This window comes from Hyla sarda, chromosome 4 (assembly GCF_029499605.1).
Source record: "Hyla sarda isolate aHylSar1 chromosome 4, aHylSar1.hap1, whole genome shotgun sequence".
In the NCBI taxonomy this organism is placed as follows: domain Eukaryota; kingdom Metazoa; phylum Chordata; class Amphibia; order Anura; family Hylidae; genus Hyla; species Hyla sarda.
In genome coordinates, this window is record NC_079192.1 from 20,897,466 (window position 1) to 20,918,725 (window position 21,260).

A 21,260-nucleotide genomic window follows, 5' to 3' on the forward strand; every position below is an offset into this window, starting at 1 on the left:
ATTAGTTTGCAGCACAGCATATACCAGAGTCAATAACTTGTAAAGTAGACGGTCAGCGACTGATTTCGTCACCTGGGACCCGTTTGCCCAAAGTCATGAGTTAGTTGCAGCTGAAATGCGGACTGCAGCTTTCCCTCAATCACTGGCGCTACAACAAGGCCCCGTGTAGCCCATGCCTAAGGCCTATGGCTTTTAGATTGCAAACTCTTCTAGGTGCCGTGTTATTTCCTATACTTTCTGATTCCTTCTCTTGTGGAATAAAGTTTCGAATACAGTTCCCAGTTCACAGTCAGCCCTAGCACTCGTGATGTCGCCTCTGACAAGGACAGAGAAAGAGACACCCTTCCCTTTCTCCACACTGCTATCAGTACCTATTCTAAGGACTGGGACACATGTGAGATCCCCACTGGTGTCGGCCGGGGCAGCCGACATGCGCAACATGGCCGGTTAGCTCAGCTGGTTAGAGCGTGGTGCTAATAACGCCAAGGTCGCGGGTTCGATCCCCGTACGGGCCAGTCCGTCTCCTCTTTTTTGACCGTACCAGTCTCAAACTCATTTTTCTCCCTACTGCCTAGATCTGGTGGGTGGAAATTGCTGCTGTCTTCATTTAAGCAGGTTACCGTGATGGCAAGCACCATACCCATTCCTCGTTAGTATAGTGGTGAGTATCCCCGCCTGTCACGCGGGAGACCGGGGTTCGATTCCCCGACGCGGAGGCAATTGTTTTCTTTGTGCACCAAAGAAAACAAAGGAATCCAAAGTCTTAAGTCTCCAGAGTCTCCAGAGTCTCCGTGGAAATAAAGATGGAATTTTAAAAAGAGATCTACAAAAAAAGAAGCCATTAAGTCGTTGCACAGAGAGAACCCACACTTATCCTACCTCAGTTTCCTGAAGGTTTAAGCTGAAAAACTCTGTAGATATCCCCAATCCATGGAGCGAATAGGCCGAAGCGACTGATTTTGTCACCTGGGACCCTTTTTCCCAAAGTCATGAGTTAGAAAACTAAGGAAAAAGGAGGTAAAATCCTAGAGGGAGCGTAAGGAACCTTAAAGGTAGAAAGAAACCAAAGTCTTAAGTCTCCAGAGACTCCATGGAAATAAAGATGGAAATTTAAAAAGAGATCTACAAAAAAAGAAGCCATTAAGTCGTTGCACAGAGAGAACCCACACTTATCCTACCTCAGTTTCCTGAAGGTTTAAGCTGAAAAACTCTGTAGATATCCCCAATCCATGGAGCGAATAGGCCGAAACCACATGCCGAAAGGAGCCCGCTGAGATTGGCCAGGGGAAACAAACGTCCGTACGGGAGATGCCCACGGCCAGAGCCTTATCCAATGGATTCCTGACATTAGTTTGCAGCACAGCATATACCAGAGTCAATAACTTGTAAAGTAGACGGTCAGCGACTGATTTCGTCACCTGGGACCCGTTTGCCCAAAGTCATGAGTTAGTTGCAGCTGAAATGCGGACTGCAGCTTTCCCTCAATCACTGGCGCTACAACAAGGCCCCGTGTAGCCCATGCCTAAGGCCTATGGCTTTTAGATTGCAAACTCTTCCAGGTGCCGTGTTATTTCCTATACTTTCTGATTCCTTCTCTTGTGGAATAAAGTTTCGAATACAGTTCCCAGTTCACAGTCAGCCCTAGCACTCGTGATGTCGCCTCTGACAAGGACAGAGAAAGAGACACCCTTCCCTTTCTCCACACTGCTATCAGTACCTATTCTAAGGACTGGGACACATGTGAGATCCCCACTGGTGTCGGCCGGGGCAGCCGACATGCGCAACATGGCCGGTTAGCTCAGCTGGTTAGAGCGTGGTGCTAATAACGCCAAGGTCGCGGGTTCGATCCCCGTACGGGCCAGTCCGTCTCCTCTTTTTTGACCGTACCAGTCTCAAACTCCTTTTTCTCCCTACTGCCTAGATCTGGCGGGTGGAAATTGCTGCTGTCTTCATTTAAGCAGGTTACCGTGATGGCAAGTACCATACCCATTCCTCGTTAGTATAGTGGTGAGTATCCCCGCCTGTCACGCGGGAGACCGGGGTTCGATTCCCCGACGGGGAGGCAATTGTTTTCTTTGTGCACCAAAGAAAACTCAGGAAAAAGGAATCCAAAGTCTTAAGTCTCCAGAGTCTCCAGAGTCTCCATGGAAATAAAGATGGAATTTTAAAAAGAGATCTACAAAAAAAGAAGCCATTAAGTCGTTGCACAAAGAGAACCCACACTTATCCTACCTCAGTTTCCTGAAGGTTTAAGCTGAAAAACTCTGTAGATATCCCCAATCCATGGAGCGAATAGGCCGAAACCACATGCCGAAAGGAGCCCGCTGAGATTGGCCAGGGGAAACAAACGTCCGTACGGGAGATGCCCACGGACAGAGCCTTATCCAATGGATTCCTGACATTAGTTTGCAGCACAGCATATACCAGAGTCAATAACTTGTAAAGTAGACGGTCAGCGACTGATTTCGTCACCTGGGACCCGTTTGCCCAAAGTCATGAGTTAGTTGCAGCTGAAATGCGGACTGCAGCTTTCCCTCAATCACTGGCGCTACAACAAGGCCCCGTGTAGCCCATGCCTAAGGCCTATGGCTTTTAGATTGCAAACTCTTCCAGGTGCCGTGTTATTTCCTATACTTTCTGATTCCTTCTCTTGTGGAATAAAGTTTCGAATACAGTTCCCAGTTCACAGTCAGCCCTAGCACTCGTGATGTCGCCTCTGACAAGGACAGAGAAAGAGACACCCTTCCCTTTCTCCACACTGCTATCAGTACCTATTCTAAGGACTGGGACACATGTGAGATCCCCACTGGTGTCGGCCGGGGCAGCCGACATGCGCAACATGGCCGGTTAGCTCAGCTGGTTAGAGCGTGGTGCTAATAACGCCAAGGTCGCGGGTTTGATCCCCGTACGGGCCAGTCCATCTCCTCTTTTTTGACCGTACCAGTCTCAAACTCCTTTTTCTCCCTACTGCCTAGATCTGGTGGGTGGAAATTGCTGCTGTCTTCATTTAAGCAGGTTACCGTGATGGCAAGCACCATACCCATTCCTCGTTAGTATAGTGGTGAGTATCCCCGCCTGTCACGCGGGAGACCGGGGTTCGATTCCCCGACGGGGAGGCAATTGTTTTCTTTGTGCACCAAAGAAAACTCAGGAAAAAGGAATCCAAAGTCTTAAGTCTCCAGAGTCTCCAGAGTCTCCATGGAAATAAAGATGGAATTTTAAAAAGAGATCTACAAAAAAAGAAGCCATTAAGTCGTTGCACAGAGAGAACCCACACTTATCCTACCTCAGTTTCCTGAAGGTTTAAGCTGAAAAACTCTGTAGATTGGCCAGAGGAAACAAACGTCCGTACGGGAGATGTCCACGGACAGAGCCTTATTTAATGGATTCCTGACATTAGTTTGCAGCATAGCATAACGTAGACGTTCAGCGACTGATTTTGTCACCTGGGACCCTTTTTCCCAAAGTCATGAGTTAGAAAACTAAGGAAAAAGGAGGTAAAATCCTAGAGGGAGTGTAAGGAACCTTAAAGGTAGAAAGAAACCAAAGTCTTAAGTCTCCAGAGACTCCATGGAAATAAAGATGGAAATTTAAAAAGAGATCTACAAAAAAAGAAGCCATTAGGTTGTTGCACCGAGAGAACCCACACTTATCCTACCTCAGTTTCCTTAAGGTTTAAGCTGAAAAACTCTGTAGATATCCCCAATCCATGGAGCGAATAGGCCGAAACCACATGCCGAAAGGAGCCCACTGAGATTGGCCAGGGGAAACAAACGTCCGTACGGGAGATGCCCACGGCCAGAGCCTTATCCAATGGATTCCTGACATTAGTTTGCAGCACAGCATATACCAGAGTCAATAACTTGTAAAGTAGACGGTCAGCGACTGATTTCGTCACCTGGGACCCGTTTGCCCAAAGTCATGAGTTAGTTGCAGCTGAAATGCGGACTGCAGCTTTCCCTCAATCACTGGCGCTACAACAAGGCCCCGTGTAGCCCATGCCTAAGGCCTATGGCTTTTAGATTGCAAACTCTTCCAGGTGCCGTGTTATTTCCTATACTTTCTGATTCCTTCTCTTGTGGAATAAAGTTTCGAATACAGTTCCCAGTTCACAGTCAGCCCTAGCACTCGTGATGTCGCCTCTGACAAGGACAGAGAAAGAGACACCCTTCCCTTTCTCCACACTGCTATCAGTACCTATTCTAAGGACTGGGACACATGTGAGATCCCCACTGGTGTCGGCCGGGGCAGCTGACATGCGCAACATGGCCGCTTAGCTCAGCTGGTTAGAGCGTGGTGCTAATAACGCCAAGGTCGCGGGTTCGATCCCCGTACGGGCCAGTCCGTCTCCTCTTTTTTGACCGTACCAGTCTCAAACTCCTTTTTCTCCCTACTGCCTAGATCTGGTGGGTGGAAATTGCTGCTGTCTTCATTTAAGCAGGTTACCGTGATGGCAAGCACCATACCCATTCCTCGTTGGTATAGTGGTGAGTATCCCCGCCTGTCACGCGGGAGACCGGGGTTCGATTCCCCGACGGGGAGGCAATTCTTTTCTTTGTGCACCAAAGAAAACTCAGGAAAAAGGAATCCAAAGTCTTAAGTCTCCAGAGTCTCCAGAGTCTCCATGGAAATAAAGATGGAATTTTAAAAAGAGATCTACAAAAAAAGAAGCCATTAAGTCGTTGCACAGAGAGAACCCACACTTATCCTACCTCAGTTTCCTGAAGGTTTAAGCTGAAAAACTCTGTAGATATCCCCAATCCATGGAGCGAATAGGCCGAAACCACATGCCGAAAGGAGCCCGCTGAGATTGGCCAGGGGAAACAAACGTCCGTACGGGAGATGCCCACGGACAGAGCCTTATTTAATGGATTCCTGACATTAGTTTGCAGCAGAGCATAACGTAGACGTTCAGCGACTGATTTTGTCACCTGGGACCCGTTTTCCCAAAGTCATGAGTTAGAAAACTAAGGAAAAAGGAGGTAAAATCCTAGAGAGAGCGTCAGGAACCTTAAAGGTAGAAAGAAACCAAAGTCTTAAGTCTCCAGAGACTCCATGGAAATAAAGATGGAAATTTAAAAAGAGATCTACAAAAAAAGAAGCCATTAAGTCGTTGCACCGAGAGAACCCACACTTATCCTACCTCAGTTTCCTTAAGGTTTAAGCTGAAAAACTCTGTAGATATCCCCAATCCATGGAGCGAATAGGCCGAAACCACATGCCGAAAGGAGCCCGCTGAGATTGGCCAGGGGAAACAAACGTCCGTACGGGAGATGCCCACGGCCAGAGCCTTATCCAATGGATTCCTGACATTAGTTTGCAGCACAGCATATACCAGAGTCAATAACTTGTAAAGTAGACGGTCAGCGACTGATTTCGTCACCTGGGACCCGTTTGCCCAAAGTCATGAGTTAGTTGCAGCTGAAATGCGGACTGCAGCTTTCCCTCAATCACTGGCGCTACAACAAGGCCCCGTGTAGCCCATGCCTAAGGCCTATGGCTTTTAGATTGCAAACTCTTCCAGGTGCCGTGTTATTTCCTATACTTTCTGATTCCTTCTCTTGTGGAATAAAGTTTCGAATACAGTTCCCAGTTCACAGTCAGCCCTAGCACTCGTGATGTCGCCTCTGACAAGGACAGAGAAAGAGACACCCTTCCCTTTCTCCACACTGCTATCAGTACCTATTCTAAGGACTGGGACACATGTGAGATCCCCACTGGTGTCGGCCGGGGCAGCCGACATGCGCAACATGGCCGGTTAGCTCAGCTGGTTAGAGCGTGGTGCTAATAACGCCAAGGTCGCGGGTTCGATCCCCGTACGGGCCAGTCCGTCTCCTCTTTTTTGACCGTACCAGTCTCAAACTCCTTTTTCTCCCTACTGCCTAGATCTGGCGGGTGGAAATTGCTGCTGTCTTCATTTAAGCAGGTTACCGTGATGGCAAGTACCATACCCATTCCTCGTTAGTATAGTGGTGAGTATCCCCGCCTGTCACGCGGGAGACCGGGGTTCGATTCCCCGACGGGGAGGCAATTGTTTTCTTTGTGCACCAAAGAAAACTCAGGAAAAAGGAATCCAAAGTCTTAAGTCTCCAGAGTCTCCAGAGTCTCCATGGAAATAAAGATGGAATTTTAAAAAGAGATCTACAAAAAAAGAAGCCATAAAGTCGTTGCACAGAGAGAACCCACACTTATCCTACCTCAGTTTCCTGAAGGTTTAAGCTGAAAAACTCTGTAGATATCCCCAATCCATGGAGCGAATAGGCCGAAACCACATGCCGAAAGGAGCCCGCTGAGATTGGCCAGGGGAAACAAACGTCCGTACGGGAGATGCCCACGGACAGAGCCTTATCCAATGGATTCCTGACATTAGTTTGCAGCACAGCATATACCAGAGTCAATAACTTGTAAAGTAGACGGTCAGCGACTGATTTCGTCACCTGGGACCCGTTTGCCCAAAGTCATGAGTTAGTTGCAGCTGAAATGCGGACTGCAGCTTTCCCTCAATCACTGGCGCTACAACAAGGCCCCGTGTAGCCCATGCCTAAGGCCTATGGCTTTTAGATTGCAAACTCTTCCAGGTGCCGTGTTATTTCCTATACTTTCTGATTCCTTCTCTTGTGGAATAAAGTTTCGAATACAGTTCCCAGTTCACAGTCAGCCCTAGCACTCGTGATGTCGCCTCTGACAAGGACAGAGAAAGAGACACCCTTCCCTTTCTCCACACTGCTATCAGTACCTATTCTAAGGACTGGGACACATGTGAGATCCCCACTGGTGTCGGCCGGGGCAGCCGACATGCGCAACATGGCCGGTTAGCTCAGCTGGTTAGAGCGTGGTGCTAATAACGCCAAGGTCGCGGGTTTGATCCCCGTACGGGCCAGTCCATCTCCTCTTTTTTGACCGTACCAGTCTCAAACTCCTTTTTCTCCCTACTGCCTAGATCTGGTGGGTGGAAATTGCTGCTGTCTTCATTTAAGCAGGTTACCGTGATGGCAAGCACCATACCCATTCCTCGTTAGTATAGTGGTGAGTATCCCCGCCTGTCACGCGGGAGACCGGGGTTCGATTCCCCGACGGGGAGGCAATTGTTTTCTTTGTGCACCAAAGAAAACTCAGGAAAAAGGAATCCAAAGTCTTAAGTCTCCAGAGTCTCCAGAGTCTCCATGGAAATAAAGATGGAATTTTAAAAAGAGATCTACAAAAAAAGAAGCCATTAAGTCGTTGCACAGAGAGAACCCACACTTATCCTACCTCAGTTTCCTGAAGGTTTAAGCTGAAAAACTCTGTAGATTGGCCAGGGGAAACAAACGTCCGTACGGGAGATGTCCACGGACAGAGCCTTATTTAATGGATTCCTGACATTAGTTTGCAGCATAGCATAACGTAGACGTTCAGCGACTGATTTTGTCACCTGGGACCCTTTTTCCCAAAGTCATGAGTTAGAAAACTAAGGAAAAAGGAGGTAAAATCCTAGAGGGAGTGTAAGGAACCTTAAAGGTAGAAAGAAACCAAAGTCTTAAGTCTCCAGAGACTCCATGGAAATAAAGATGGAAATTTAAAAAGAGATCTACAAAAAAAGAAGCCATTAGGTTGTTGCACCGAGAGAACCCACACTTATCCTACCTCAGTTTCCTTAAGGTTTAAGCTGAAAAACTCTGTAGATATCCCCAATCCATGGAGCGAATAGGCCGAAACCACATGCCGAAAGGAGCCCGCTGAGATTGGCCAGGGGAAACAAACGTCCGTACGGGAGATGCCCACGGCCAGAGCCTTATCCAATGGATTCCTGACATTAGTTTGCAGCACAGCATATACCAGAGTAAATAACTTGTAAAGTAGACGGTCAGCGACTGATTTCGTCACCTGGGACCTGTGTGCCCAAAGTCATGAGTTAGTTGCAGCTGAAATGCGGACTGCAGCTTTCCCTCAATCACTGGCGCTACAACAAGGCCCCGTGTAGCCCATGCCTAAGGCCTATGGCTTTTAGATTGCAAACTCTTCCAGGTGCCGTGTTATTTCCTATACTTTCTGATTCCTTCTCTTGTGGAATAAAGTTTCGAATACAGTTCCCAGTTCACAGTCAGCCCTAGCACTCGTGATGTCGCCTCTGACAAGGACAGAGAAAGAGACACCCTTCCCTTTCTCCACACTGCTATCAGTACCTATTCTAAGGACTGGGACACATGTGAGATCCCCACTGGTGTCGGCCGGGGCAGCCAACATGCGCAACATGGCCGGTTAGCTCAGCTGGTTAGAGCGTGGTGCTAATAACGCCAAGGTCGCGGGTTCGATCCCCGCACGGGCCAGTCCGTCTCCTCTTTTTTGACCGTACCAGTCTCAAACTCCTTTTTCTCCCTACTGCCTAGATCTGGTGGGTGGAAATTGCTGCTGTCTTCATTTAAGCAGGTTACCGTGATGGCAAGCACCATACCCATTCCTCGTTAGTATAGTGGTGAGTATCCCCGCCTGTCACGCGGGAGACCGGGGTTCGATTCCCCGGCGGGGAGGCAATTGTTTTCTTTGTGCACCAAAGAAAACTCAGGAAAAAGGAATCCAAAGTCTTAAGTCTCCAGAGTCTCCAGAGTCTCCATGGAAATAAAGATGGAATTTTAAAAAGAGATCTACAAAAAAAGAAGCCATTAAGTCGTTGCACAGAGAGAACCCACACTTATCCTACCTCAGTTTCCTGAAGGTTTAAGCTGAAAAACTCTGTAGATATCCCCAATCCATGGAGCGAATAGGCCGAAACCACATGCCGAAAGGAGCCCGCTGAGATTGGCCAGGGGAAACAAACGTCCGTACGGGAGATGCCCACGGACAGAGCCTTATTTAATGGATTCCTGACATTAGTTTGCAGCAGAGCATAACGTAGACGTTCAGCGACTGATTTTGTCACCTGGGACCCTTTTTCCCAAAGTCATGAGTTAGAAAACTAAGGAAAAAGGAGGTAAAATCCTAGAGGGAGCGTAAGGAACCTTAAAGGTAGAAAGAAACCAAAGTCTTAAGTCTCCAGAGTCTCCATGGAAATAAAGATGGAATTTTAAAAAGAGATCTACAAAAAAAGAAGCCATTAAGTTGTTGCACAGAGAGAACCCACACTTATCCTACCTCAGTTTCCTGAAGGTTTAAGCTGAAAAACTCTGTAGATATCCCCAATCCATGGAGCGAATAGGCCGAAACCACATGCCGAAAGGAGCCCGCTGAGATTGGCCAGGGGAAACAAACGTCCGTACGGGAGATGCCCACGGACAGAGCCTTATTTAATGGATTCCTGACATTAGTTTGCAGCAGAGCATAACGTAGACGTTCAGCGACTGATTTTGTCACCTGGGACCCTTTTTCCCAAAGTCATGAGTTAGAAAACTAAGGAAAAAGGAGGTAAAATCCTAGAGGGAGCGTAAGGAACCTTAAAGGTAGAAAGAAACCAAAGTCTTAAGTCTCCAGAGACTCCATGGAAATAAAGATGGAAATTTAAAAAGAGATCTACAAAAAAAGAAGCCATTAAGTTGTTGCACCGAGAGAACCCACACTTATCCTACCTCAGTTTCCTTAAGGTTTAAGCTGAAAAACTCTGTAGATATCCCCAATCCATGGAGCGAATAGGCCGAAACCACATGCCGAAAGGAGCCCGCTGAGATTGGCCAGGGGAAACAAACGTCCGTACGGGAGATGCCCACGGCCAGAGCCTTATCCAATGGATTCCTGACATTAGTTTGCAGCACAGCATATACCAGAGTCAATAACTTGTAAAGTAGACGGTCAGCGACTGATTTCGTCACCTGGGACCCGTTTGCCCAAAGTCATGAGTTAGTTGCAGCTGAAATGCGGACTGCAGCTTTCCCTCAATCACTGGCGCTACAACAAGGCCCCGTGTAGCCCATGCCTAAGGCCTATGGCTTTTAGATTGCAAACTCTTCCAGGTGCCGTGTTATTTCCTATACTTTCTGATTCCTTCTCTTGTGGAATAAAGTTTCGAATACAGTTCCCAGTTCACAGTCAGCCCTAGCACTCGTGATGTCGCCTCTGACAAGGACAGAGAAAGAGACACCCTTCCCTTTCTCCACACTGCTATCAGTACCTATTCTAAGGACTGGGACACATGTGAGATCCCCACTGGTGTCGGCCGGGGCATCCGACATGCGCAACATGGCCGATTAGCTCAGCTGGTTAGAGCGTGGTGCTAATAACGCCAAGGTCGCGGGTTCGATCCCCGTACGGGCCAGTCCGTCTCCTCTTTTTTGACCGTACCAGTCTCAAACTCCTTTTTCTCCCTACTGCTTAGATCTGGTGGGTGGAAATTGCTGCTGTCTTCATTTAAGCAGGTTACCGTGATGGCAAGCACCATACCCATTCCTCATTAGTATAGTGGTGAGTATCCCCGCCTGTCACGCGGGAGACCGGGGTTCGATTCCCCGACGGGGAGGCAATTGTTTTCTTTGTGCACCAAAGAAAACTCAGGAAAAAGGAATCCAAAGTCTTAAGTCTCCAGAGTCTCCAGAGTCTCCATGGAAATTGGCCAGGCTGAGCCCGCTGAGATTGGCCAGGGGAAACAAACGTCCGTACGGGAGATGCCCACGGACAGAGCCTTATTTAATGGATTCCTGACATTAGTTTGCAGCAGAGCATAACGTAGACGTTCAGCGACTGATTTTGTCACCTGGGACCCTTTTTCCCAAAGTCATGAGTTAGAAAACTAAGGAAAAAGGAGGTAAAATCCTAGAGGGAGCGTAAGGAACCTTAAAGGTAGAAAGAAACCAAAGTCTTAAGTCTCCAGAGTCTCCATGGAAATAAAGATGGAATTTTAAAAAGAGATCTACAAAAAAAGAAGCCATTAAGTTGTTGCACAGAGAGAACCCACACTTATCCTACCTCAGTTTCCTGAAGGTTTAAGCTGAAAAACTCTGTAGATATCCCCAATCCATGGAGCGAATAGGCCGAAACCACATGCCGAAAGGAGCCCGCTGAGATTGGCCAGGGGAAACAAACGTCCGTACGGGAGATGCCCACGGACAGAGCCTTATTTAATGGATTCCTGACATTAGTTTGCAGCAGAGCATAACGTAGACGTTCAGCGACTGATTTTGTCACCTGGGAACCTTTTTCCCAAAGTCATGAGTTAGAAAACTAAGGAAAAAGGAGGTAAAATCCTAGAGGGAGCGTAAGGAACCTTAAAGGTAGAAAGAAACCAAAGTCTTAAGTCTCCAGAGACTCCATGGAAATAAAGATGGAAATTTAAAAAGAGATCTACAAAAAAAGAAGCCATTAAGTTGTTGCACCGAGAGAACCTACACTTATCCTACCTCAGTTTCCTTAAGGTTTAAGCTGAAAAACTCTGTAGATATCCCCAATCCATGGAGCGAATAGGCCGAAACCACATGCCGAAAGGAGCCCGCTGAGATTGGCCAGGGGAAACAAACGTCCGTACGGGAGATGCCCACGGCCAGAGCCTTATCCAATGGATTCCTGACATTAGTTTGCAGCACAGCATATACCAGAGTCAATAACTTGTAAAGTAGACGGTCAGCGACTGATTTCGTCACCTGGGACCCGTTTGCCCAAAGTCATGAGTTAGTTGCAGCTGAAATGCGGACTGCAGCTTTCCCTCAATCACTGGCGCTACAACAAGGCCCCGTGTAGCCCATGCCTAAGGCCTATGGCTTTTAGATTGCAAACTCTTCCAGGTGCCGTGTTATTTCCTATACTTTCTGATTCCTTCTCTTGTGGAATAAAGTTTCGAATACAGTTCCCAGTTCACAGTCAGCCCTAGCACTCGTGATGTCGCCTCTGACAAGGACAGAGAAAGAGACACCCTTCCCTTTCTCCACACTGCTATCAGTACCTATTCTAAGGACTGGGACACATGTGAGATCCCCACTGGTGTCGGCCGGGGCAGCCGACATGCGCAACATGGCCGATTAGCTCAGCTGGTTAGAGCGTGGTGCTAATAACGCCAAGGTCGCGGGTTCGATCCCCGTACGGGCCAGTCCGTCTCCTCTTTTTTGACCGTACCAGTCTCAAACTCCTTTTTCTCCCTACTGCTTAGATCTGGTGGGTGGAAATTGCTGCTGTCTTCATTTAAGCAGGTTACCGTGATGGCAAGCACCATACCCATTCCTCATTAGTATAGTGGTGAGTATCCCCGCCTGTCACGCGGGAGACCGGGGTTCGATTCCCCGACGGGGAGGCAATTGTTTTCTTTGTGCACCAAAGAAAACTCAGGAAAAAGGAATCCAAAGTCTTAAGTCTCCAGAGTCTCCAGAGTCTCCATGGAAATAAAGATGGAATTTTAAAAAGAGATCTACAAAAAAAGAAGCCATTAAGTCGTTGCACAGAGAGAACCCACACTTATCCTACCTCAGTTTCCTGAAGGTTTAAGCTGAAAAACTCTGTAGATATCCCCAATCCATGGAGCGAATAGGCCGAAACCACATGCCGAAAGGAGCCCGCTGAGATTGGCCAAGGGAAACAAACGTCCGTACGGGAGATGCCCACGGACAGAGCCTTATTTAATGGATTCCTGACATTAGTTTGCAGCAGAGCATAACGTAGACGTTCAGCGACTGATTTTGTCACCTGGGACCCTTTTTCCCAAAGTCATGAGTTAGAAAACTAAGGAAAAAGGAGGTAAAATCCTAGAGGGAGCGTAAGGAACCTTAAAGGTAGAAAGAAACCAAAGTCTTAAGTCTCCAGAGTCTCCATGGAAATAAAGATGGAATTTTAAAAAGAGATCTACAAAAAAAGAAGCCATTAAGTTGTTGCACAGAGAGAACCCACACTTATCCTACCTCAGTTTCCTGAAGGTTTAAGCTGAAAAACTCTGTAGATATCCCCAATCCATGGAGCGAATAGGCCGAAACCACATGCCGAAAGGAGCCCGCTGAGATTGGCCAGGGGAAACAAACGTCCGTACGGGAGATGCCCACGGACAGAGCCTTATTTAATGGATTCCTGACATTAGTTTGCAGCAGAGCATAACGTAGACGTTCAGCGACTGATTTTGTCACCTGGGACCCTTTTTCCCAAAGTCATGAGTTAGAAAACTAAGGAAAAAGGAGGTAAAATCCTAGAGGGAGCGTAAGGAACCTTAAAGGTAGAAAGAAACCAAAGTCTTAAGTCTCCAGAGACTCCATGGAAATAAAGATGGAAATTTAAAAAGAGATCTACAAAAAAAGAAGCCATTAAGTTGTTGCACCGAGAGAACCCACACTTATCCTACCTCAGTTTCCTTAAGGTTTAAGCTGAAAAACTCTGTAGATATCCCCAATCCATGGAGTGAATAGGCCGAAACCACATGCCGAAAGGAGCCCACTGAGATTGGCCAGGGGAAACAAACGTCCGTACGGGAGATGCCCACGGCCAGAGCCTTATCCAATGGATTCCTGACATTAGTTTGCAGCACAGCATATACCAGAGTCAATAACTTGTAAAGTAGACGGTCAGCGACTGATTTCGTCACCTGGGACCCGTTTGCCCAAAGTCATGAGTTAGTTGCAGCTGAAATGCGGACTGCAGCTTTCCCTCAATCACTGGCGCTACAACAAGGCCCCGTGTAGCCCATGCCTAAGGCCTATGGCTTTTAGATTGCAAACTCTTCCAGGTGCCGTGTTATTTCCTATACTTTCTGATTCCTTCTCTTGTGGAATAAAGTTTCGAATACAGTTCCCAGTTCACAGTCAGCCCTAGCACTCGTGATGTCGCCTCTGACAAGGACAGAGAAAGAGACACCCTTCCCTTTCTCCACACTGCTATCAGTACCTATTCTAAGGACTGGGACACATGTGAGATCCCCACTGGTGTCGGCCGGGGCAGCTGACATGCGCAACATGGCCGCTTAGCTCAGCTGGTTAGAGCGTGGTGCTAATAACGCCAAGGTCGCGGGTTCGATCCCCGTACGGGCCAGTCCGTCTCCTCTTTTTTGACCGTACCAGTCTCAAACTCCTTTTTCTCCCTACTGCCTAGATCTGGTGGGTGGAAATTGCTGCTGTCTTCATTTAAGCAGGTTACCGTGATGGCAAGCACCATACCCATTCCTCGTTGGTATAGTGGTGAGTATCCCCGCCTGTCACGCGGGAGACCGGGGTTCGATTCCCCGACGGGGAGGCAATTCTTTTCTTTGTGCACCAAAGAAAACTCAGGAAAAAGGAATCCAAAGTCTTAAGTCTCCAGAGTCTCCAGAGTCTCCATGGAAATAAAGATGGAATTTTAAAAAGAGATCTACAAAAAAAGAAGCCATTAAGTCGTTGCACAGAGAGAACCCACACTTATCCTACCTCAGTTTCCTGAAGGTTTAAGCTGAAAAACTCTGTAGATATCCCCAATCCATGGAGCGAATAGGCCGAAGCGACTGATTTTGTCACCTGGGACCCTTTTTCCCAAAGTCATGAGTTAGAAAACTAAGGAAAAAGGAGGTAAAATCCTAGAGGGAGCGTAAGGAACCTTAAAGGTAGAAAGAAACCAAAGTCTTAAGTCTCCAGAGACTCCATGGAAATAAAGATGGAAATTTAAAAAGAGATCTACAAAAAAAGAAGCCATTAAGTCGTTGCACAGAGAGAACCCACACTTATCCTACCTCAGTTTCCTGAAGGTTTAAGCTGAAAAACTCTGTAGATATCCCCAATCCATGGAGCGAATAGGCCGAAACCACATGCCGAAAGGAGCCCGCTGAGATTGGCCAGGGGAAACAAACGTCCGTACGGGAGATGCCCACGGACAGAGCCTTATTTAATGGATTCCTGACATTAGTTTGCAGCAGAGCATAACGTAGACGTTCAGCGACTGATTTTGTCACCTGGGACCCTTTTTCCCAAAGTCATGAGTTAGAAAACTAAGGAAAAAGGAGGTAAAATCCTAGAGGGAGCGTAAGGAACCTTAAAGGTAGAAAGAAACCAAAGTCTTAAGTCTCCAGAGACTCCATGGAAATAAAGATGGAAATTTAAAAAGAGATCTACAAAAAAAGAAGCCATTAAGTTGTTGCACCGAGAGAACCCACACTTATCCTACCTCAGTTTCCTTAAGGTTTAAGCTGAAAAACTCTGTAGATATCCCCAATCCATGGAGCGAATAGGCCGAAACCACATGCCGAAAGGAGCCCGCTGAGATTGGCCAGGGGAAACAAACGTCCGTACGGGAGATGCCCACGGCCAGAGCCTTATCCAATGGATTCCTGACATTAGTTTGCAGCACAGCATATACCAGAGTCAATAACTTGTAAAGTAGACGGTCAGCGACTGATTTCGTCACCTGGGACCCGTTTGCCCAAAGTCATGAGTTAGTTGCAGCTGAAATGCGGACTGCAGCTTTCCCTCAATCACTGGCGCTACAACAAGGCCCCGTGTAGCCCATGCCTAAGGCCTATGGCTTTTAGATTGCAAACTCTTCCAGGTGCCGTGTTATTTCCTATACTTTCTGATTCCTTCTCTTGTGGAATAAAGTTTCGAATACAGTTCCCAGTTCACAGTCAGCCCTAGCACTCGTGATGTCGCCTCTGACAAGGACAGAGAAAGAGACACCCTTCCCTTTCTCCACACTGCTATCAGTACCTATTCTAAGGACTGGGACACATGTGAGATCCCCACTGGTGTCGGCCGGGGCAGCCGACATGCGCAACATGGCCGGTTAGCTCAGCTGGTTAGAGCGTGGTGCTAATAACGCCAAGGTCGCGGGTTCGAACTCCGTACGGGCCAGTCTGTCTCCTCTATTTTGACCGTACCAGTCTCAAACTCCTTTTTCTCCCTACTGCTTAGATCTGGTGGGTGGAAATTGCTGCTGTCTTCATTTAAGCAGGTTACCGTGATGGCAAGCACCATACCCATTCCTCGTTAGTATAGTGGTGAGTATCCCCGCCTGTCACGCGGGAGACCGAGGTTCGATTCCCCGACGGGGAGGCAATTGTTTTCTTTGTGGTTCGATCCCCGTACGGGCCAGTCCGTCTCCTCTTTTTTGACCGTACCAGTCTCAAACTCCTTTTTCTCCCTACTGCCTAGATCTGGCGGGTGGAAATTGCTGCTGTCTTCATTTAAGCAGGTTACCGTGATGGCAAGCACCATACCCATTCCTCGTTAGTATAGTGGTGAGTATCCCCGCCTGTCACGCGGGAGACCGGGGTTCGATTCCCCGACGGGGAGGCAATTGTTTTCTTTGTGCACCAAAGAAAACTCAGGAAAAAGGAATCCAAAGTCTTAAGTCTCCAGAGTCTCCAGAGTCTCCATGGAAATAAAGATGGAATTTTAAAAAGAGATCTACAAAAAAAGAAGCCATTAAGTCGTTGCACAGAGAGAACCCACACTTATCCTACCTCAGTTTCCTGAAGGTTTAAGCTGAAAAACTCTGTAGATATCCCCAATCCATGGAGCGAATAGGCCGAAACCACATGCCGAAAGGAGCCCGCTGAGATTGGCCAGGGGAAACAAACGTCCGTACGGGAGATGCCCACGGACAGAGCCTTATTTAATGGATTCCTGACATTAGTTTGCAGCAGAGCATAACGTAGACGTTCAGCGACTGATTTTGTCACCTGGGACCCGTTTTCCCAAAGTCATGAGTTAGAAAACTAAGGAAAAAGGAGGTAAAATCCTAGAGAGAGCGTCAGGAACCTTAAAGGTAGAAAGAAACCAAAGTCTTAAGTCTCCAGAGACTCCATGGAAATAAAGATGGAAATTTAAAAAGAGATCTACAAAAAAAGAAGCCATTAAGTCGTTGCACCGAGAGAACCCACACTTATCCTACCTCAGTTTCCTTAAGGTTTAAGCTGAAAAACTCTGTAGATATCCCCAATCCATGGAGCGAATAGGCCGAAACCACATGCCGAAAGGAGCCCGCTGAGATTGGCCAGGGGAAACAAACGTCCGTACGGGAGATGCCCACGGCCAGAGCCTTATCCAATGGATTCCTGACATTAGTTTGCAGCACAGCATATACCAGAGTCAATAACTTGTAAAGTAGACGGTCAGCGACTGATTTCGTCACCTGGGACCCGTTTGCCCAAAGTCATGAGTTAGTTGCAGCTGAAATGCGGACTGCAGCTTTCCCTCAATCACTGGCGCTACAACAAGGCCCCGTGTAGCCCATGCCTAAGGCCTATGGCTTTTAGATTGCAAACTCTTCCAGGTGCCGTGTTATTTCCTATACTTTCTGATTCCTTCTCTTGTGGAATAAAGTTTCGAATACAGTTCCCAGTTCACAGTCAGCCCTAGCACTCGTGATGTCGCCTCTGACAAGGACAGAGAAAGAGACACCCTTCCCTTTCTCCACACTGCTATCAGTACCTATTCTAAGGACTGGGACACATGTGAGATCCCCACTGGTGTCGGCCGGGGCAGCCGACATGCGCAACATGGCCGGTTAGCTCAGCTGGTTAGAGCGTGGTGCTAATAACGCCAAGGTCGCGGGTTCGATCCCCGTACGGGCCAGTCCGTCTCCTCTTTTTTGACCGTACCAGTCTCAAACTCCTTTTTCTCCCTACTGCCTAGATCTGGCGGGTGGAAATTGCTGCTGTCTTCATTTAAGCAGGTTACCGTGATGGCAAGTACCATACCCATTCCTCGTTAGTATAGTGGTGAGTATCCCCGCCTGTCACGCGGGAGACCGGGGTTCGATTCCCCGACGGGGAGGCAATTGTTTTCTTTGTGCACCAAAGAAAACTCAGGAAAAAGGAATCCAAAGTCTTAAGTCTCCAGAGTCTCCAGAGTCTCCATGGAAATAAAGATGGAATTTTAAAAAGAGATCTACAAAAAAAGAAGCCATTAAGTCGTTGCACAGAGAGAACCCACACTTATCCTACCTCAGTTTCCTGAAGGTTTAAGCTGAAAAACTCTGTAGATATCCCCAATCCATGGAGCGAATAGGCCGAAACCACATGCCGAAAGGAGCCCGCTGAGATTGGCCAGGGGAAACAAACGTCCGTACGGGAGATGCCCACGGACAGAGCCTTATCCAATGGATTCCTGACATTAGTTTGCAGCACAGCATATACCAGAGTCAATAACTTGTAAAGTAGACGGTCAGCGACTGATTTCGTCACCTGGGACCCGTTTGCCCAAAGTCATGAGTTAGTTGCAGCTGAAATGCGGACTGCAGCTTTCCCTCAATCACTGGCGCTACAACAAGGCCCCGTGTAGCCCATGCCTAAGGCCTATGGCTTTTAGATTGCAAACTCTTCCAGGTGCCGTGTTATTTCCTATACTTTCTGATTCCTTCTCTTGTGGAATAAAGTTTCGAATACAGTTCCCAGTTCACAGTCAGCCCTAGCACTCGTGATGTCGCCTCTGACAAGGACAGAGAAAGAGACACCCTTCCCTTTCTCCACACTGCTATCAGTACCTATTCTAAGGACTGGGACACATGTGAGATCCCCACTGGTGTCGGCCGGGGCAGCCGACATGCGCAACATGGCCGGTTAGCTCAGCTGGTTAGAGCGTGGTGCTAATAACGCCAAGGTCGCGGGTTTGATCCCCGTACGGGCCAGTCCATCTCCTCTTTTTTGACCGTACCAGTCTCAAACTCCTTTTTCTCCCTACTGCCTAGATCTGGTGGGTGGAAATTGCTGCTGTCTTCATTTAAGCAGGTTACCGTGATGGCAAGCACCATACCCATTCCTCGTTAGTATAGTGGTGAGTATCCCCGCCTGTCACGCGGGAGACCGGGGTTCGATTCCCCGACGGGGAGGCAATTGTTTTCTTTGTGCACCAAAGAAAACTCAGGAAAAAGGAATCCAAAGTCTTAAGTCTCCAGAGTCTCCAGAGTCTCCATGGAAATAAAGATGGAATTTTAAAAAGAGATCTACAAAAAAAGAAGCCATTAAGTCGTTGCACAGAGAGAACCCACACTTATCCTACCTCAGTTTCCTGAAGGTTTAAGCTGAAAAACTCTGTAGATTGGCCAGGGGAAACAAACGTCCGTACGGGAGATGTCCACGGACAGAGCCTTATTTAATGGATTCCTGACATTAGTTTGCAGCATAGCATAACGTAGACGTTCAGCGACTGATTTTGTCACCTGGGACCCTTTTTCCCAAAGTCATGAGTTAGAAAACTAAGGAAAAAGGAGGTAAAATCCTAGAGGGAGTGTAAGGAACCTTAAAGGTAGAAAGAAACCAAAGTCTTAAGTCTCCAGAGACTCCATGGAAATAAAGATGGAAATTTAAAAAGAGATCTACAAAAAAAGAAGCCATTAGGTTGTTGCACCGAGAGAACCCACACTTATCCTACCTCAGTTTCCTTAAGGTTTAAGCTGAAAAACTCTGTAGATATCCCCAATCCATGGAGCGAATAGGCCGAAACCACATGCCGAAAGGAGCCCACTGAGATTGGCCAGGGGAAACAAACGTCCGTACGGGAGATGCCCACGGCCAGAGCCTTATCCAATGGATTCCTGACATTAGTTTGCAGCACAGCATATACCAGAGTCAATAACTTGTAAAGTAGACGGTCAGCGACTGATTTCGTCACCTGGGACCCGTTTGCCCAAAGTCATGAGTTAGTTGCAGCTGAAATGCGGACTGCAGCTTTCCCTCAATCACTGGCGCTACAACAAGGCCCCGTGTAGCCCATGCCTAAGGCCTATGGCTTTTAGATTGCAAACTCTTCCAGGTGCCGTGTTATTTCCTATACTTTCTGATTCCTTCTCTTGTGGAATAAAGTTTCGAATACAGTTCCCAGTTCACAGTCAGCCCTAGCACTCGTGATGTCGCCTCTGACAAGGACAGAGAAAGAGACACCCTTCCCTTTCTCCACACTGCTATCAGTACCTATTCTAAGGACTGGGACACATGTGAGATCCCCACTGGTGTCGGCCGGGGCAGCTGACATGCGCAACATGGCCGCTTAGCTCAGCTGGTTAGAGCATGGTGCTAATAACGCCAAGGTCGCGGGTTCGATCCCCGTACGGGCCAGTCCGTCTCCTCTTTTTTGACCGTACCAGTCTCAAACTCCTTTTTCTCCCTACTGCCTAGATCTGGTGGGTGGAAATTGCTGCTGTCTTCATTTAAGCAGGTTACCGTGATGGCAAGCACCATACCCATTCCTCGTTGGTATAGTGGTGAGTATCCCCGCCTGTCACGCGGGAGACCGGGGTTCGATTCCCCGACGGGGAGGCAATTCTTTTCTTTGTGCACCAAAGAAAACTCAGGAAAAAGGAATCCAAAGTCTTAAGTCTCCAGAGTCTCCAGAGTCTCCATGGAAATAAAGATGGAATTTTAAAAAGAGATCTACAAAAAAAGAAGCCATTAAGTCGTTGCACAGAGAGAACCCACACTTATCCTACCTCAGTTTCCTGAAGGTTTAAGCTGAAAAACTCTGTAGATATCCCCAATCCATGGAGCGAATAGGCCGAAACCACATGCCGAAAGGAGCCCGCTGAGATTGGCCAGGGGAAACAAACGTCCGTACGGGAGATGCCCACGGACAGAGCCTTATTTAATGGATTCCTGACATTAGTTTGCAGCAGAGCATAACGTAGACGTTCAGCGACTGATTTTGTCACCTGGGACCCGTTTTCCCAAAGTCATGAGTTAGAAAACTAAGGAAAAAGGAGGTAAAATCCTAGAGAGAGCGTCAGGAACCTTAAAGGTAGAAAGAAACCAAAGTCTTAAGTCTCCAGAGACTCCATGGAAATAAAGATGGAAATTTAAAAAGAGATCTACAAAAAAAGAAGCCATTAAGTCGTTGCACCGAGAGAACCCACACTTATCCTACCTCAGTTTCCTTAAGGTTTAAGCTGAAAAACTCTGTAGATATCCCCAATCCATGGAGCGAATAGGCCGAAACCACATGCCGAAAGGAGCCCGCTGAGATTGGCCAGGGGAAACAAACGTCCGTACGGGAGATGCCCACGGCCAGAGCCTTATCCAATGGATTCCTGACATTAGTTTGCAGCACAGCATATACCAGAGTCAATAACTTGTAAAGTAGACGGTCAGCGACTGATTTCGTCACCTGGGACCCGTTTGCCCAAAGTCATGAGTTAGTTGCAGCTGAAATGCGGACTGCAGCTTTCCCTCAATCACTGGCGCTACAACAAGGCCCCGTGTAGCCCATGCCTAAGGCCTATGGCTTTTAGATTGCAAACTCTTCCAGGTGCCGTGTTATTTCCTATACTTTCTGATTCCTTCTCTTGTGGAATAAAGTTTTGAATACAGTTCCCAGTTCACAGTCAGCCCTAGCACTCGTGATGTCGCCTCTGACAAGGACAGAGAAAGAGACACCCTTCCCTTTCTCCACACTGCTATCAGTACCTATTCTAAGGACTGGGACACATGTGAGATC

General features: G+C 47.7%; 15 non-coding genes across 15 annotated transcripts; all 15 read left to right on the forward strand.

Moving 5' to 3' along the window:
• The first annotated feature begins 441 nt into the window (after positions 1 to 441).
• On the forward strand, positions 442 to 515 carry TRNAI-AAU (transfer RNA isoleucine (anticodon AAU)). The gene has a single exon. It is a non-coding gene; the product is annotated as a tRNA-Ile (tRNA).
• A 1,272-nt stretch (positions 516 to 1,787) lies between these two features.
• On the forward strand, positions 1,788 to 1,861 carry TRNAI-AAU (transfer RNA isoleucine (anticodon AAU)). The gene has a single exon. It is a non-coding gene; the product is annotated as a tRNA-Ile (tRNA).
• Positions 1,862 to 1,990: 129 nt separating this feature from the next.
• On the forward strand, positions 1,991 to 2,062 carry TRNAD-GUC (transfer RNA aspartic acid (anticodon GUC)). Its single transcript has one exon. It is a non-coding gene; the product is annotated as a tRNA-Asp (tRNA).
• Positions 2,063 to 3,044: 982 nt separating this feature from the next.
• Positions 3,045 to 3,116, forward strand: TRNAD-GUC (transfer RNA aspartic acid (anticodon GUC)). The gene has a single exon. It is a non-coding gene; the product is annotated as a tRNA-Asp (tRNA).
• A 1,354-nt stretch (positions 3,117 to 4,470) lies between these two features.
• TRNAD-GUC (transfer RNA aspartic acid (anticodon GUC)) lies at positions 4,471 to 4,542 on the forward strand. The gene has a single exon. It is a non-coding gene; the product is annotated as a tRNA-Asp (tRNA).
• Positions 4,543 to 5,752: 1,210 nt separating this feature from the next.
• TRNAI-AAU (transfer RNA isoleucine (anticodon AAU)) lies at positions 5,753 to 5,826 on the forward strand. Its single transcript has one exon. It is a non-coding gene; the product is annotated as a tRNA-Ile (tRNA).
• Positions 5,827 to 5,955: 129 nt separating this feature from the next.
• On the forward strand, positions 5,956 to 6,027 carry TRNAD-GUC (transfer RNA aspartic acid (anticodon GUC)). Its single transcript has one exon. It is a non-coding gene; the product is annotated as a tRNA-Asp (tRNA).
• A 982-nt stretch (positions 6,028 to 7,009) lies between these two features.
• Positions 7,010 to 7,081, forward strand: TRNAD-GUC (transfer RNA aspartic acid (anticodon GUC)). Its single transcript has one exon. It is a non-coding gene; the product is annotated as a tRNA-Asp (tRNA).
• A 1,151-nt stretch (positions 7,082 to 8,232) lies between these two features.
• On the forward strand, positions 8,233 to 8,306 carry TRNAI-AAU (transfer RNA isoleucine (anticodon AAU)). Its single transcript has one exon. It is a non-coding gene; the product is annotated as a tRNA-Ile (tRNA).
• Positions 8,307 to 14,028: 5,722 nt separating this feature from the next.
• TRNAD-GUC (transfer RNA aspartic acid (anticodon GUC)) lies at positions 14,029 to 14,100 on the forward strand. Its single transcript has one exon. It is a non-coding gene; the product is annotated as a tRNA-Asp (tRNA).
• A 1,952-nt stretch (positions 14,101 to 16,052) lies between these two features.
• On the forward strand, positions 16,053 to 16,124 carry TRNAD-GUC (transfer RNA aspartic acid (anticodon GUC)). Its single transcript has one exon. It is a non-coding gene; the product is annotated as a tRNA-Asp (tRNA).
• Positions 16,125 to 17,334: 1,210 nt separating this feature from the next.
• On the forward strand, positions 17,335 to 17,408 carry TRNAI-AAU (transfer RNA isoleucine (anticodon AAU)). Its single transcript has one exon. It is a non-coding gene; the product is annotated as a tRNA-Ile (tRNA).
• A 129-nt stretch (positions 17,409 to 17,537) lies between these two features.
• Positions 17,538 to 17,609, forward strand: TRNAD-GUC (transfer RNA aspartic acid (anticodon GUC)). Its single transcript has one exon. It is a non-coding gene; the product is annotated as a tRNA-Asp (tRNA).
• Positions 17,610 to 18,591: 982 nt separating this feature from the next.
• TRNAD-GUC (transfer RNA aspartic acid (anticodon GUC)) lies at positions 18,592 to 18,663 on the forward strand. Its single transcript has one exon. It is a non-coding gene; the product is annotated as a tRNA-Asp (tRNA).
• A 1,354-nt stretch (positions 18,664 to 20,017) lies between these two features.
• On the forward strand, positions 20,018 to 20,089 carry TRNAD-GUC (transfer RNA aspartic acid (anticodon GUC)). Its single transcript has one exon. It is a non-coding gene; the product is annotated as a tRNA-Asp (tRNA).
• The last annotated feature ends 1,171 nt before the right edge of the window (positions 20,090 to 21,260 follow it).